The sequence below is a fragment of the Meriones unguiculatus genome, chromosome 21, assembly GCF_030254825.1.
Source record: "Meriones unguiculatus strain TT.TT164.6M chromosome 21, Bangor_MerUng_6.1, whole genome shotgun sequence".
In the NCBI taxonomy this organism is placed as follows: domain Eukaryota; kingdom Metazoa; phylum Chordata; class Mammalia; order Rodentia; family Muridae; genus Meriones; species Meriones unguiculatus.
Genome location: NC_083368.1, coordinates 18,184,253 through 18,200,226, shown reverse-complemented (window position 1 = coordinate 18,200,226; position 15,974 = coordinate 18,184,253). Strand labels below are relative to the sequence as shown.

Here is a 15,974-nt window from a genome sequence, read left to right as displayed (position 1 = left end):
ACTCAGGTTGTGTGCCTCGTTGGTAAGTGCCTTTACCCAGGGAACCAGAATCCCCCTTGTTACACTTGGTATATCATTGAATATAAGTGTTTGGTATTATTGAGTAACAGATCACCGTGATTTGGGGGAATATAATTTTGAAAAGTTTAAGCAATTGCTTAGCGTCCTTGTGAAACAGGCTTATCTGCCTACTTATGCAATCACCATTCTTAGTGCAGCTCTACAAAGGGAAAAGTGAAGTGGATTGGCAGTGAACACCATTAACAAGCAATGCTACTCAAAGTTTACATGAGCTAGATGAACAAGAATAAAAACACCACAACACCTGCATTTCCAATAAAACTTCGCTTGAAATTTTTCAAAGTTTACAATCTACATATATTATTTTGCTCATCTATATACTATTTGTAAAAGGCAAAAGATATATATGATCTGAAGAGAGCCTAGAGTATCATCTATGTCCTGTTTGTATACTCATAGTGTTAACTCTAGCTTACTACTGATAGTTAGAATTTCTCATTGAGAAGAAAATTTTAAACTTTGCAGGCTGAGAGAGCGGGATGTTTTAAAAAAAAATGTTTTTCTTTTCTTGAGAATTTCATACAGATACGCCACAAAATGGGATCATATCTACACCGCCGCTCTCCCCTCCAACTCTCCCTATATTCTCCCCAAACATGCTCCTCTCTCATGCTCCTTCAGGGACAGGGATCACTCATGAAGTCCAGATAGCACTGCCGAGATTCTTTACAGTCCCCACCTATTATTTTTGCTTATTGTTTCAGGGAACCAATGTTAAATGTCCCCAGGTGAAAGTATGTCACATTTGAATAACTGCAGGAAAGGAAGGCAGACAAATGAAGGCAGAAAGAGAATGCTGTAAAAATTCTCACTAAGAAGAATTTGGGCTTTAATGAATGATAGTGGTATCAAACTTTATATCGTTTAAGTTCCATTAGGCACATCAAAAAGAGTGATTGCTGATTTTTATTTTAGAACATTGATATTGTAACTGCTTAGATTTGTAATAAAATTTAGGCATTTCCTTGGAAATGTGGAGGAGATGCACAATAGTTCAAAAACGTGGGGAAGGAGATGTCTAAGCACAGCAGTAATTTTCCTTCATCGCCCCTCCCAGCAAAACTCTCCCCGGATCCAAAAACTCCCTCGTGATGTAAGGCAGCCAGCTTTGCAGAGGATGACTGTTCGTCACTTACGCTTCCTAAAGATGCTCTCTGTGTTGCTCCTGGAAGCAATGACACAATAAAGGATTAGTGCTACAGGGAGGCTCCTCACGGAGGGACAGAGGCCCCAAGAGAAGAGGGAAAGTCAAAGCTGATGCTGATCATGGGAGCTTTGGGGAACAGAATTGTGAGGGAGCCAGCTAGAGGACGATGTGGGCAACTCTGTGAGTCGAGCTGAATTCGTGGGTCAATTAGCTTATGATTGAAGGAATTAAGCACACTACAAAGGTGTCACACTTAATATTTCAAGCTATTTCTGATGTAGCTGCTCCAGAACTTTGATAGGTATGAATACACACTCGGAATATGATTAAGACCAAGTCAGGGGTAAAGGCAGGAAAATCAATGCCCTTAATAAAGAAACGCATCAGTCTGTGTAATGTCCCCTGACTATACGGGATCTCAGGGCTGACCACTTGGTATTAGATAAATAACTGATGTGCTCTTCCCTGGGGAAGGCCAATTCTGTTCTCTCAGTATTCCCATAGGTGACCATAGTTCTCTGTCTGAGGTTGGAGTGCCTTGAGCTTTCCTCTTCCATGTAAGCACACACATACACTTATGTATGTATGTATGTATGTATGTATCAGCAACTAAAAACAGGCCATGAATTTGAGAGAGCGCAAATGGGTACATTGAAGGGGTTGGAGGGAGGAAAGGAAGCTATAAATATAATATAATTGTTATAATTTCAAAATATTATTATAAAAATAAATAAAAATGGAAAATGAAAGAATAAGAAGAAACTTATCATTTGTACTTGGGAATTGGTTTGTTTTATGTTGCACTGATTCACAATTCCTCAGATTTCTTTCAAAATATGTGGGTCCTAGGCCTTTCCTAAAGCATTCTTACAGCTTTGAACAAACCTCAACCTATTTGTTCTTTGTTCATTCCCAGGAGTTTGCTTTACAAAAAAAAAGTTTTCTTTCGTTTTCTTAGTTTGGTTTCTGCAGTTTTTCAGACAACTAGGAAATTACAAACCACACAGAAATACACACATTCAGACACAAACAAACACACAAACATATATAACACACAAAGACACTCACACACTCACGTACACAGACATACTGACACACAAACACTCAGACACATACACCACACACCCTCACATACACAGATACTCATACACACACACACACACACACACACACACACACACCCCTAGGACGTGTATTGCAATGCTGGCTTGCTAGTGACACCGAATGAGCTGTGGCCGTATGCACCACGCGGGAACGGAGACTGGGCTGCTGCTCTAACAGCTTCTGCTGGAGAGCAGTCTCCCTAAAGCTGTAGTGGGTGTGTTTGCTTCCCACTGAGGACTTTAGCTCTTCAATGTGTATAACACATCTGAGATCTCAATATGCTCCTCACTGCTTTAGTGTGCAAGCCCAGCAATTTCAAATCGCCCCCAAAAAGCAGCTTCCTAAAATGCCCGTTCACCATCTCTGGCTGTAGTTGCGTCACCCGTAAAGGGATGCGATGAAATCAAGTATTAGAGCTAGGGTGAGCAAGAGCGTCACTATAGACATGTAAGAAACAGCGTAGAGCAGTCCCCTAGGAGCCCTGTCCCCAGCCCTTGGATCAGAGGCTCACAGCTCTCATCACACACGAGGAATAGCTCAGGTGCTTTTGAAAATTCATATTTCCAGATAATACCATCAGGGATTCTTATTTAGTAGCAAATCAGTGGTGGGGGGGAGCACAGTTTCATAAATTAAAGAAGAACATTCAAATTAAAAAGAAATGCACATAAATGCTACATTTAGAATTTGTGGTTCTATGAAAATGTCCAACTCTGTGTAGCATAGCAGCTGTAAAAATAGAAACATGGCCAGGATAGTGTAGTTTGTGTGGAAGATATCACGGGATGCATTCCCATCTCTCTAAGTCTTGAATGGTGGATTTATTAGCTGCTTAGGTGAACTGTGGCTTTCTATGTGCACAGAGGGCCAGTGTCGGTTTCAAAGCACACTGTTAGGAGACCATGGCGACATCATCTGCTAAATCGTATTTCTATGTGACATTACTCAGGCATTTCTCTTACTATTCTTTTTACACCTTTAAATTTCTGTTTTAGTGTGTGTATATGTGTGTTTTTGCTAGTGTCTGTGTCCCAGATAGGTTTAGTGCCCTTCGGGCCAGAAGAGGGGGTCTGATGCCCCTGGAACTGTGAGTTGCCATGTGGCTGTCGGCTCTTCTGCAAGGCAGTGCTCTTGACCACTGAGCCATCTTGCTAGCCCTACTTAGGCGTTCTTTAAAACAAGGATGAGCAATCATGTTGCTGAACTTGAGAAATGTCATTTAAACTTTTGCTGACAATGCAGTGAAGACTTCCTGGTGGGCCAACAGCCCAGGCAAGGGAGCACTTTTGAGATCTAAGATTGCAGCACTTGGTTTGATTTCATGGAGCCAGTACTAATTCCGGAAATTCATATTAGCAAAGTCAAAGAATTACTCTTTTATTAGAAACCCACTACGTGACATAGGCTGCACCAGTACTAAGGAAGAACCTGATTATCTAGCCTAGGAAGCTCATGCTCTCGGGAAGAGAGGGACAGCAACAGATGCATACAATATGAGACGTTCAAGTAAAGATAGTAAAACTGGATGAAAACAGTAACAGGAAATACTTCACAGATGAAGCCAGAGGAAGGCTACACAAAGTAGATGATCCCAGACTGAAGTGAGGACTACCATCACAGAGGCCTGGGAGGCAAACATGAAGACAAAGTCACCGAGGAAGACGCAAGAGTAGTGTGTCCTCACCGGGATGGGATGGAGGTGGGGCTTGGCCTTGTTCCTGAGCCTGACAATGAGGAGGCTCTGTTTTCCCTATGGCTCTCAGTCACCAGGGACTTCATCCCCACACAGAACTCACGTATAAGGCATGCAATTAAATTAATAGCCTTTTAATCCTTGTGACACGTTTTTCCAAAGGGAAAAAGTAAATTTCTTTTACATCTGAAATTCTGTTAGTTTGACATTTCGAAGATTGCTGAGTTTCTTTTGGGTACAACAGCCACAAGGGACTTTACGAACATATTTCAAGGCAATTGAGTAAGTTGCCATGATTGGATGAAACATATATATGAGCAAGATGACTTAGAAGTTATGTAAATAGAGTCATTTAGCTTCCTCTGGGAACACAAGCAGTGTTTTAATGAGAGGATTGAAGTTACTTTGAGTAAGTAGTAGTTACAGACTGCAATAAAAGACATTCTCTTTCCCTTTCTTATCTTTTTCTCTTATGGCAGGCAGATAAAGAATTTTAAAATGTTTTCTCCGTGCAGAGAACTGTGCGAAACGTTCAGAATGGTGGGCTTATCCATCAGCAAGAGCTGGGTGAATCCACAATAGCTAGCACATAAGAACTAGTGAAAAGTGTTCTAAAACAATATATAACTAAGGGTTAAACAGGGTTTAACAGACTGTGTTTAAGAAAGTTCCAGTTTTAGGAAGTTATTTCTGCTTTCTGAACACAGAAGTCCTCTTTTAGGACAATAAAAGGTCATAATGACTTTAGCAGTGATTGAGATAGTAGTAATTGATGCAGCTCCCATGCCCTCTAACCATATCTTCTTTATTTTCTAGAGAAGTCCAAACACCTTAGCTTGATATCTAGTATGTACAGCTAACACACACACACACACACACACACACACACACACACACTCATGCATCTATACATTTCTAAATATAACCTGTTTGGTCCGCGTAATGTTTCTTGTTTTCTTGTATGTACATATTTCCAGGGCTGACCATTTAGCACTTCCCTCAGAAAAACCATCACCCCTGTTCCCGGATTTCCTCGGTTGTATAGTAGTTCTCTGTGTAGGCTTCAGGATTCGGTATGCCACTGGTGTTATCCTTGTTCGGCTGACATTTAGTTACTCATGCTGGTGAGATTCTTATGGGTGTAGCTTCTGATATTACTAGAAGACACAGTCTCACAGTAAACTCCCTGATCCTTTGGTTTGGACAGACTTTCCACCCCCTTTTCTGCAACGTTCCCGGAGTGTTAGATGGAGAAATGAGACTTCCTCCTGTCCCTGAGGGATACAGACTACTCTGCTGTAGTTCTAACACACAACAGAAAGGTGACTAAGAAAGGACGAGAATTAGCTTACGTTTTCATAGCTGCCCTCAGAGAGGAGGGGGGATGAGTTGGCAATATAAATCCTGATCACGTGGCATTCTTTCTTCTTCTCTAGGAAACTTTTTCAGAACTATGATACTGAGGCCATGTAGTTAGTTCCCACTGCCTGTACAATATTACTCCCTTTTTTTAAAAAAGCTAGGTCCTGTGATTTAAGATGCAGGTCCGGCCTGAGATAAGGTGGGAAACTCTCCTCTCAGAACTGTAATAAGATTCTAGACATTGGCTAGAGCGCCCTCATCAGTGAAACTAATTTTTTTCTAAAGAAGACAGAAAATCATGTTGAACAATTACACGATTTGATAGATTAACCAAGGAGTTGGCAGGTGTGGAGCTGAGTAGAGGTGGGAAGTATTTATTTAGGGCCACTCCAGAAAGGGCTGAGTCAGCATAGAGGATGGACCTGGAAAATGGGAGTCCCGACGCAGGCAGGTGTGGCTGGGGCTAACCATCAAGGCCAAACCTGAGACTTTAGACCAGTAAGGAGAACCATGCTGGAAAGTGTGTGACCACGTTAGAAAGAGGGAGGAGCCAAGACAAGGCTGAGTAAGCGTTTTCCATCTGAGAACACAGTATGTTGTTTTTTTCTTTTCCCAGCCTACCCAGTCCTTAGTAAAGCCTCTATTGAAATGCTTGCAGCAACACAGCAACAGAACAAGGATCAGGCATTTAGGAAGGAAAAAGTATAATGACCAGTGTGATTGCAACTCAGGGATTTGGCTTTAATTGGAGATGTAAGTCACTTTACATCCCACAGGAAGGAAAGGAAGATCATTTCTACAGACTTCTAGATGAGATGTTAATTCTGCTTTCCAGTGATTCAAATGTAGCCAAGGCGTGCTTTGCCCTGGAGGTTGCTTTCTAACTACAAATAGCAAGCGGATTGCTTAAGAGTACTTTCTTCCCCAGCGGTCATATTTCCAATACACTCAGGGCCCAGAAAGCCACAGCTGGAACTGGTGGGCAGAATGTACATCTGGTTTTTTGCTTGTCCCTGTAAAATTTAGCATGACAACCCAGTGAGGGGTGGAGCCATGCCTGGTGCCAACACATTTAGAATTCAAGAAAGGGATACTGTAGATCTGAGCGTTTGATTTGTGTAGCTCATAACTATTCATTCATTTCCTAACCACAGTTCGTTAAATTTAACAGTTGTATGATGCTGAATTCACAAGTGACAACCGCGACATATTTTGTGCAGTAAATTACTAGCTGCTTTAAGAAACAGAGCTGATTTCACATTGTGTTGTGGAATAGCAATAGTACCACTAAAATCTGTCTTTCTACCTCCAAGGGGTTTGTTTTAAAGGCTTAGATTGCAACAATAAACATTCTTTAATCTTTCTCTGTGCAAGCAAGTCCACTTTCTGAAACATTCGTTTGCTTGCCTGGTAATAAACAGTAATTTATGATATGTGATATCGATTTACGTCTGTGCTTTCTATCCATGGCAGGGGCATAATGCTCTTTGATTGTTCTAGAGGAAAGTGCTTTACAATTATCTCACATCTAAAACAGAAATACTGCTTGTGTTTTAAAAATAAACAAAGCTCTTCCCGTTGGAGCTGGCCCTGGGATAGGGCTGAGCTATGACATGCTGGTTAGCGCCAAAGCATGCCCTCTTAACATTTTCCTCCTGAGCTGAATGCCGCCAGCATACATTTAAGGGTGACCATTGCATCTCTTTTCATTTAATCTTATTTATATCAGAAATCAGGGGCCTTGCCTTCTCTGCACATCTCTTCCCTAGCCCAAGAGGCATCCAGACAGATTGGCTTCGTTAACTGAGAAATTCAGAGAAGTGTAGAACTCCGGTAAAGGTGTAAGTAGCCGTTGCAAGCTGCTAACCACAGCCTCTGTTAAGCACAAGGTAAAGCAGGAGTTGGAAAGGCCCACTTGGTCTGAATTGATTATTTTTCTAAGTGGGAGGGTTAAATCTCTGCCAATTAACACAATGAGGATTCCGATTAGCTTTCTGGCTTGATGCTTATGTAATTACGCTATTGATCTTGAAGTGAGAATCTCATTGTCAGTGAGGCATCAAGACACCATTGTTTTGTTCGGTCCTAGATACTAAGGCCCCACTAAGACAGTCTGCCCTACCTGTTTGTGGCTACCCTATTTTTCAGGATTTCCTCAAGGGTTACATCAGACGTATCACAGAGGGAATGTGTGGGATGCAGTTAAGTATGCACAGGAAATTACAAACTCAGGAGTACAAGACACATCGTGTTTCTGTATTTTTCTGTTAACATTTTGCATCCAGATCTGTGGTACCATGCCCTTTGACAAGTTGAAGCCTCCACCCTCTTCCTATGGTGGTTTTGCTAAGATTCAGTTAGCTAGAATAGGCTACCCGAACACCAGGCATCTGTCCTTCCGCTAAACCTGTGTCATCAATATGCAGATTGGTGGCTTCATACCCTCAAGAAGCTATCTCAAGACCAGGGGTTCTGAATACCAGGGGGTTCTGAGGTTCTTCTCCCTGTTGCTGTCAGAGATGAGCTTGTAGCTCCTGATGCTCAGGGCCCATGTGTACCTGTCCCTCCCAGTTTAGATAATCTGATTTTGCTCTTACCAAATCTATTCCCTTGCCTTTCCATCAAATGGATGCAGAGACCTCTCTCTCTCTCTCTCTCTCTCTCTCTCTCTGTCTTCATCTTGGGGAAACCCTTTCCTCTCCTCATGTTTCCTCTTAAGTACAACCACCTCCTTAAATGTCATGACTCTATGAGATTTTGCTTCTGAAAATGAAAGGAAAAAAGGGAAGTTTTTCTCTGTAGTTATTTTTTTTCTTTCCATGGAGGGTAAGAAAAAATAGTGTGAAAATTATTACTGTCACAACAAATGATCCTAGTATAGACATTTAAATACATTTCAAAACCAGGTGGCTAGGTGATTAAATTTACGTTGGGATTGTGTCAGGGGACAATACACTTCAGGAAAGAGATGCTAGACCTTGTACATTGAGTAATTTGTGATTTTGAAAAAAAAAATGACCAAAGTAAAAGAAACTGTACTAAGTCAAGCTTAATGTGTCAAGAAGGACATGAGGGAAGAGAAAACCAGCTTCCTAGGAATCTTTTAATGAACTCCCCTCCCCAGATCACACTATATTTACACAGGTGATTTTATAGTTGTGTAGCCATTTTTCATCCGTCAACATTAGCCAAATCTTCTGCCCCATAATTGTTTCTAGAGATTCATATTTATAAGCAGAAACAATAAACACCATTTGCTCCTCGACTTCTGTCTGCACTATGCACTAGTGACCATTCTCTTTGAGATTCTTTTCTCTTCTAGTTCTCTCACTGTTGTTATCCAGCCCTTTGATCTCTTCTTTTTTAACTCATCCTTGGTGCCTTTTCCTTTATCCCTATGTAAATACTTTGCCATTTGCCACTACAATCCGTTATTTTTCTCCGTTCTCTCTCACAGGATGACCTTTCCTAGGCTAGACATTTCACCACCAGCAGTCTGTTAATGACTTGATCCTGCCCAGCTTCCTGGAGCTTGGACCTCTATATGAAAATATGTGCAAAGCACCTCTATTTGAATTCGCCACATCCCTCCATTCAAAATGAAACACTTCAACCGCCATTCTGCCAGTCTGTACTTCTCCTGATGGAGTTTATTAAATCTTCTTTTATTAATCACAGAAGTTTCATCTCCACCTTGCTTCTTAGCCTTAAACCACCATCTAGGCACATAAAGACAATGCTTATCCTGCATAGTTGCTTGAATTTCTCCAGATTTATTTCCAAAAAGCTTGTCATTGCTTTTTATTCAGCTTTCTCGGAGACTCCTAAGACTGTTCTGCTTGCCTCTGGGCCTGCCAGTATGGTACTCTTCAGCTCCACTCTCATTGCTTGGCATTTCCTGTCTCTTCGATTGGACAGTCTCAGGAAACCTTGAAAGAAAACTACCTTGACCGTCAAGGCTTATCCGCTCTTCCCCACCCCGATGATGGGGCAGAGAGACATCAACTTCCTTCCCCATCAATTAATAACCCAGCCACTGCTGAACCTGCTCATTCCACTTGATAGCCTTGCTGATAATGAATTTAATTTAAGCCCCTAATCTTCTCTTTCCTGTATTATTTTAAATGCTTTTCAAGTGGTCTCCAGTGTCCTGATCTGTTCCCCACTTGGCATCAAGAATGACTGTTTAATACATAGTGCTAAGGATTCTTTTCTTAAAATCTACCAGTGGGTAACTGCAATCTTGATATCTCATCAGAAAGATAAACAAATAAAAATTCATAAAGGATGTGACCATCGGCTTTAACTCAAGGGGTAGTGACTCAAAAGAGTGGTACAGCATCAGGAGAAAGAAAGAGCTCTTTGGGTAACTGGGATCCAGGCTCCCCCACATGGCCTGCTTCCACCAACATAATCATCTCCGGGAAAGCCAGAGCTTAGCAACATTAAAAGCCATGGGACTCCTAAGTTTCAGACACAGAAAATATACCTTCCTGAATCCCAGGGCCTTTATGGTAGCTGGTGTTCAATGACATTGACCGGACAACTGCAGGACGACAGGAAGTCTTATCAAAGAGCCAGAGGTGTTTTTGAGGTTGTTAAGGACCCTGGAGCCATCGTTGAAAGAATCCTTTTGTGGCTGTTCACACTATAATTCAATGTATTCCTTTTCTTAATTCCCTGTCAGTACTATTTCTGTAAAGTACTAGACAAAATAATTCCGCACCCTACTTGGTATTTACACCTTTAAAGTATTTATAGATTGCTTTTGTAGTCTTGCTTAGTCATCGCTTAACTAAGCAGCATGAGCTCAGCTTCTATGCTACTGCTTCAAAAATCTATCTTTCCAAAAGAGATGATTTTTCCTGAGTTGTTTCCCTTCTTTTATAAGGCTCTCACGTTGAAGTTCTTCTGTCTGAAGATAACGATTTTGGCTGAAGATCATAATGTTGGTGTCACTGCTACTTCTGCTATGTTTGGCATTGACCTGGCCGTGGGGGGTGGACAAATTCAGTCCTCATGTGAATAGATGAGCTGGGGTGTCTGGCTAGGGGAGAGGGGATGCGGAAAGGAGGGTGGGGCTGGGAGAGGTGGGAGGGGTCTATGACTGAGATGTACACTGAATTAATTAATTTTTAAGAGTATGGGGTGAAGAAGATAGAGAAAATTTCTGAGGAAGATATAAAGACTATGATGTGTAATCTCAGTGGTGAACGCAACAGGATCTAGAACTACCAGAGGTGGGTTTCTGAATACGCCCATGAGGGATTATCTCCAGTAAATGAATTGAAGGGGGAAGATCCACACACTGAAGGTGACACCATTTCCTGGCCTGGATCTCTAGATTGTATTACAAAGGAGGATGAGCTGAGTCTAGGCGTGCATTACTCTCTTCTTCCTGGCTACTGATGTGATGTCATCAACTGCTTCAACTCCTGCCATCTTGACTTTCCCACAGCCATAGGCTGCACCCTTAAAATACGAGTCATATTAAACCCTTTGCCCCTCAAGTTGCTTGTGCCAGAATAATTTACTACAGCAACAGGAGAATTAACAGAATAGACAGTAATTTATGACTCCTTTTCTGTCTTTTCTTTTTTGTCCTATTAACCTCTGTAAAATGGTCCTTAATGTTACACAGATTTTTTTTTAACTATCTACGTCTCTCTGACTGACCCACAAATAAGCTTATTTTAGATTCATTAAAAAAAATCAACTTAGGGGAAGTGAAACCCTTGGCATTATTTTACATCCTTACTAGGGAATGATCACATCATTTAACTTGATGAGAATTTGCCAAAATCCCAAATGACACTTCCATCAGGCTGTGAAAATTGTCATTCTGGATCTCTATTACAAGAAGTTACATTTGGCTACAATCCAATGAAAAGCATCACAGTACAATTTCCAAGGCATTCAGAACTGTACCCTTCATTTGATTCTGTGCATTCCCATGTAGGAACTGAAAAAAAATAGGCATTAAGTGTGTGAATAATTTAAGTAACTGAATAGAAAACCCAGGATACAGTCCAGTAAATCCTTAATAGTTCATACATATTCCTTCTCCTCTACCAGCAACCCCTCCTCACCCAATCATCCAGTTACTTTGGGGCATATGTGAAAAAACAGTTTTGCCAGCAAGAGAGTAAGTTTTGAGCCTAGCAACACTAAATCCACAGAACCCTTAAATTTCAGACACAGAATGTTGTGTGACTAGCTGTTTATGTGCTGCAAAGAAAATCACCATGCCAGTGGAAGATGAGCATTGAGGTTAATCTAGTCCTGGGGCCAAGGACTTAGTGGCTAAAGTGCTAAGTCATATCCCCAGTTCCTACTTAAAATGCCAGGCACTGTGGTGAGCACTAGTGCCGAGGTGGAGAAGAAATTTCTTTGGGCTCACTGGCTAGCTAGAATAATAAAATCTTTGCGCTCTGAGTTCACTGAGAAACCCTGTCTCAAAAGAATACAATGAAGAGCAATAGAGAAAGACAAGAGATGTCAACAGGTGGTCTCCTAGCACACCACAAAAATATTAACATGAATACACACACAAGCATTCACACCTTACAGAGAAGCGCACACACACAGAGAGAGTGAGAGAGAGAGAGAGAGAGAGAGAGAGAGAGAGAGAGAGAGAGCAAGAGAGATCAGAACTAGTCTTGAAAGCTAAAGACATTGGAGAAATGTAGACATCCAAAGAAAAAGGAAAGTCTCTTCAAACAAGAGACTGGTGATTAAGAAGAGGAGTAGAGATAACAACCATAATCATCCGTCTAATGGAAGCAATGGAAAGACAGAATAGAGAATAGCTTTATTCTGAGAGAGAAAGACACATGTGGCATTAACTCATACCTCAGCCACTTGTGCAGCCATGTGAGCCACTCTGCCACAAGCTGAGGTATGAAGTCACCTCCTTTTGCGACGCAGGCCCTCTGCACCTACATCTGTAGCCACGGGGGAGCCCAAATGCATATCATGAAAAAAAAAGATGTGTGTGTGTTTTTTTTCCCTCTGTTGAATTGGCAATTGATAGCTGCTGGGAGAAGGAGAGACAGTTTTCTGTAAGGATGTAGTTGCTGGTAGGCTGACCACAGTCCAGTAGAAGGACGCACATCTAAGAACATCTGAGTAGCACACGTTTGATTTGATGGAGTTAAAAACAAAAGGGACACAAAGTCAGGTGAACAGGAGATGAGAGAGTGGTCTGGAAGAAGTTAGGGGAGGGTAAATAGGCTCAAAGTACATTGTGCATAAACTTCAAAGAACGAATACAAATGAAAAAAAAACTAGAGAATCAAAATTAAATCTTACAACCATTTGATAAAACATCTATTACCAAAATATGTAAAAACTGAGGATGGAAAGCAGTTTGGGCTCATTTCTATAGTCTTTAAATGTTTAATCCAACCCACACATTTGGAGTATTCTACCTTCACTTAATGCACATTATTTCATCTCCAGAGACATTGAAAAGTTCTTCGAAGAACAGTTTCCCCAGACCGCTGTAACAAGTTGTTCTATTACATAAGATAAGTGATTAACTCTTTCCCAATGCTAATTTAAGTTCTTGTTCCATCAGGAAGCTATTGCCTCAGTCTTCTGTCCCTGGATCTCACTCAGACACCAGCAAATATAGCTTCTGGCCCCTGACTCCCCAAGCTTTAGCCTCAGGTGTCCCTGCCTTTGCCCTCTGGATGCAGCTGTAGGCTGCCTAACTCAGATTATTTATAAATTAAAAGCTTTTATTTTCCACATACACAAAAACTTTTCCAAAAATTTCTTTCAAGACATCACATATGTTATAGAACATGACAAAAAAAAAATGTCAAGACATGTCAATAGCTGGCGACAGCACAGAGTTTAAATGGCCACTGAATTTGTCCTCCTTCTGTATTTTCCCTGTGGTCTTTGCATACCAGAAGCAGTGAATATTTAGTCTCCTTATTCCACCTTAACCTTTTCTAAGATAAGGCTTCTGTCACTCCCAGTGTGAGGATTAAATGAAATTCTAACCAGTAAACCTGCACAGCTTCTTTAATGAGGCTGGCTGATCTTTAACCCAAGAAACAGGCAGCCCATCTGTTCAAGGGAGCTCAGCGCCTGCAAATGGTTAGCTCTTGTCACAGAAGGCACTTCAACACACAGCATCCATCTGGTCACTGCTGCTTGCTAATCTAAAAAGAGACTTGGGGATATGGGGGAAGAGTGACATTTCCAGTTAACAGTAATTATTTCTAAAAGCTCTCAGCTTCCTTTCACATTTCCTGCTCCTCCTGACACTTCTATTTCCCATGTAGGGCTTCAGAAAAATGAAGTTATTGGTAGAATCTTTAGGCTATTTATAAGTAAGACAGTCTTCTGCCAAACCTTGCTTTTGATTTCTCTCCTGTTTGTATGTCAATCCCGCTTACTCAATTGTTTGATTTTCTGCTTTAATAGTTCGATATTGCTGCTACTTTGCCCCCTCTCTGGAACACATGTGTTGAAACAGAGCAAACCTGAGTATGACCTGCCATCCCCATCCTTAAGTATTTTATCTGCTCAGATGGTGGCCAAAAGGTTGTGCATGGCAACCCCTGATGTTCCTGTTCGCTTTTCCCAACTTACATAAAAGTCTTTGTATCCCTATGGTCCTATGTATCGTGAAAATATGTACTTCATCAGTGACAGCACTTTCCCAGCCTAACTCAGAGGTAGTACTCTTCCCATGGTGGTCTCTAGCCAAACGGATAAAGGAAGTTGAAGAAACTCATCTAGGACAGCTTAAATATAGTCCTGTTTATCAACAATAATTCCTACCCATTAAATCCCTCAGTAGGTAGGTGAATATGTTCTGAAGCCAAAGGTAGTTTGGGACACTGTCTGGCTGCCTCAATGGGCTATAGATGAGAGCAAAGAATAACTCAAGAGCGTTCCTCCTGAGACTTGTTATGAAAAATTAAACTCTAAACTTTGGGCTTCAGTTCAGTGGACATTCGTGATGCATTCTGCCACAAAGACAGTATTTACAACACTATCATGTTAATGCCTTGAGGTACCCAAGGCCTGAGTCACCACCGTATAATCAATCCTAAATTTCTGAATAAAAGTAGCACTTTCTACTTTATATCAGCTTTTCGGATCTGAACCATGAAGGTCCCAAGCTGCTAAAATACACTGTCACTTAGGGATGAGCACTGCCCAGATTCGCAGAGCTAAATTATAAAAGCCAGAACCCAATTGAGAACAATCTGCCTTTCATCTGCCATTAGTGGCTTTGAACTTTTCCTTTCCGTACACATACCACACGTTGAGTAAAGCATCGATTCATTTTCAAGGAGCACCAGGAAAGCCTCTTAGAGTAGACTGTTGTCACAGCATCATTGTCCATTCCACATAGCAACCAACCAATGCACAGGGCAAATGTGCCATTGTTTTCTTTTACAAAGTATATTTTTCCACTCAACATAGTTTGATCATATCCTTTTCCTTCTCCCATCCCATCCTATTCCTACCTACTTTCCTACATACTTACCTACCTACCCACCCACCCACCCACCCAACTTTGTTATTTTTCTACATCCAAAATGGAAAAAAAAAAAAACAATCTAAAAGCAAAAACCAAAAGAAGCAAAAAAAAAAAAAATCAAAACAAGAAGCACACACACACACACACAAACATGAAGTCCATTTCGTGTTTACCAGCTACTCCTGGGCATGGAGCCTGCCATGGAATATGGTTTATATACCCAGTGACACAACATTGGAGAAACCATTTTCTCCCTTCCCAGCAAATATCAACTGCAAATAGTTTATTGGTTAGGGTCGGGACTTTTTGCCCATTTCTCCTTAATGCTGGGATTTTGTCTGGTTTGTGCCTATGCCGGTCTTATGCATGCTGCCACAGTCTCTGTGAGTTCATATATGTACAGTCCTGTATCAAAAGGGGTTTTCTGAGTAGGTTTGAGCTTACATAACATGGTTGCAAAGCTTGATTCTTTAATTCATTATTTCTCTACCCGTGAGAAAGTTTCTAACGAGGAATGGAGCTTTTAATGGAGAGAAAGTTTGTATACCGATAAGGAAGCATGAGAGTGGGTCGGATAAGCAGAATGATAGTCTTCAAAGATCTCCATAGACTAATCTTCAGAACTGTGAATACTTTAACTTACCTGGTAAAAGTAACTTTGTGGATGTAGTGAAAGTAAAAAAGAAGAGAGAGATGGTCACCCTAAATTACCCAGTTGTCTCAGTACAAGTGAGAGCTTTTCCTGTCTGCGTTCACATCAGCCAGAGAGATGACTACAGAGAAGTGCAATGTCACTGGCTTTTAAGGTGACTTGGATGCGTCAGAAGCCAAGAAATTCACATGGCTTCTCTAAGATACTGAAGAAACGAGTTCTTCCCTAGAGCATCCAAAATGCAGTACAGCCCTTCCAGCACGTTGACAATGCTTACATAACTATAAGATAATGAGCTTGTGCAGCGTTTAACAGCAGAATCTTTACTCAAACATTATGACAATGATAGAACACTGGGAGAGTATATATTCCAAGTGAAATAAACAGAAAACCCAAATTCAGAGTCAATTCAACCACTAGTTCAGCA

At 41.1% G+C, this 15,974-nt stretch overlaps 1 protein-coding gene across 3 annotated transcripts in view; it reads left to right on the top strand.

The window, feature by feature from the left end:
- Lhfpl3 (LHFPL tetraspan subfamily member 3) overlaps positions 1 to 15,974 on the top strand; it is a 461,755-nt gene that overhangs the window by 155,885 nt on the left and 289,896 nt on the right. The gene's annotated exons all lie outside the window — the stretch shown is intronic.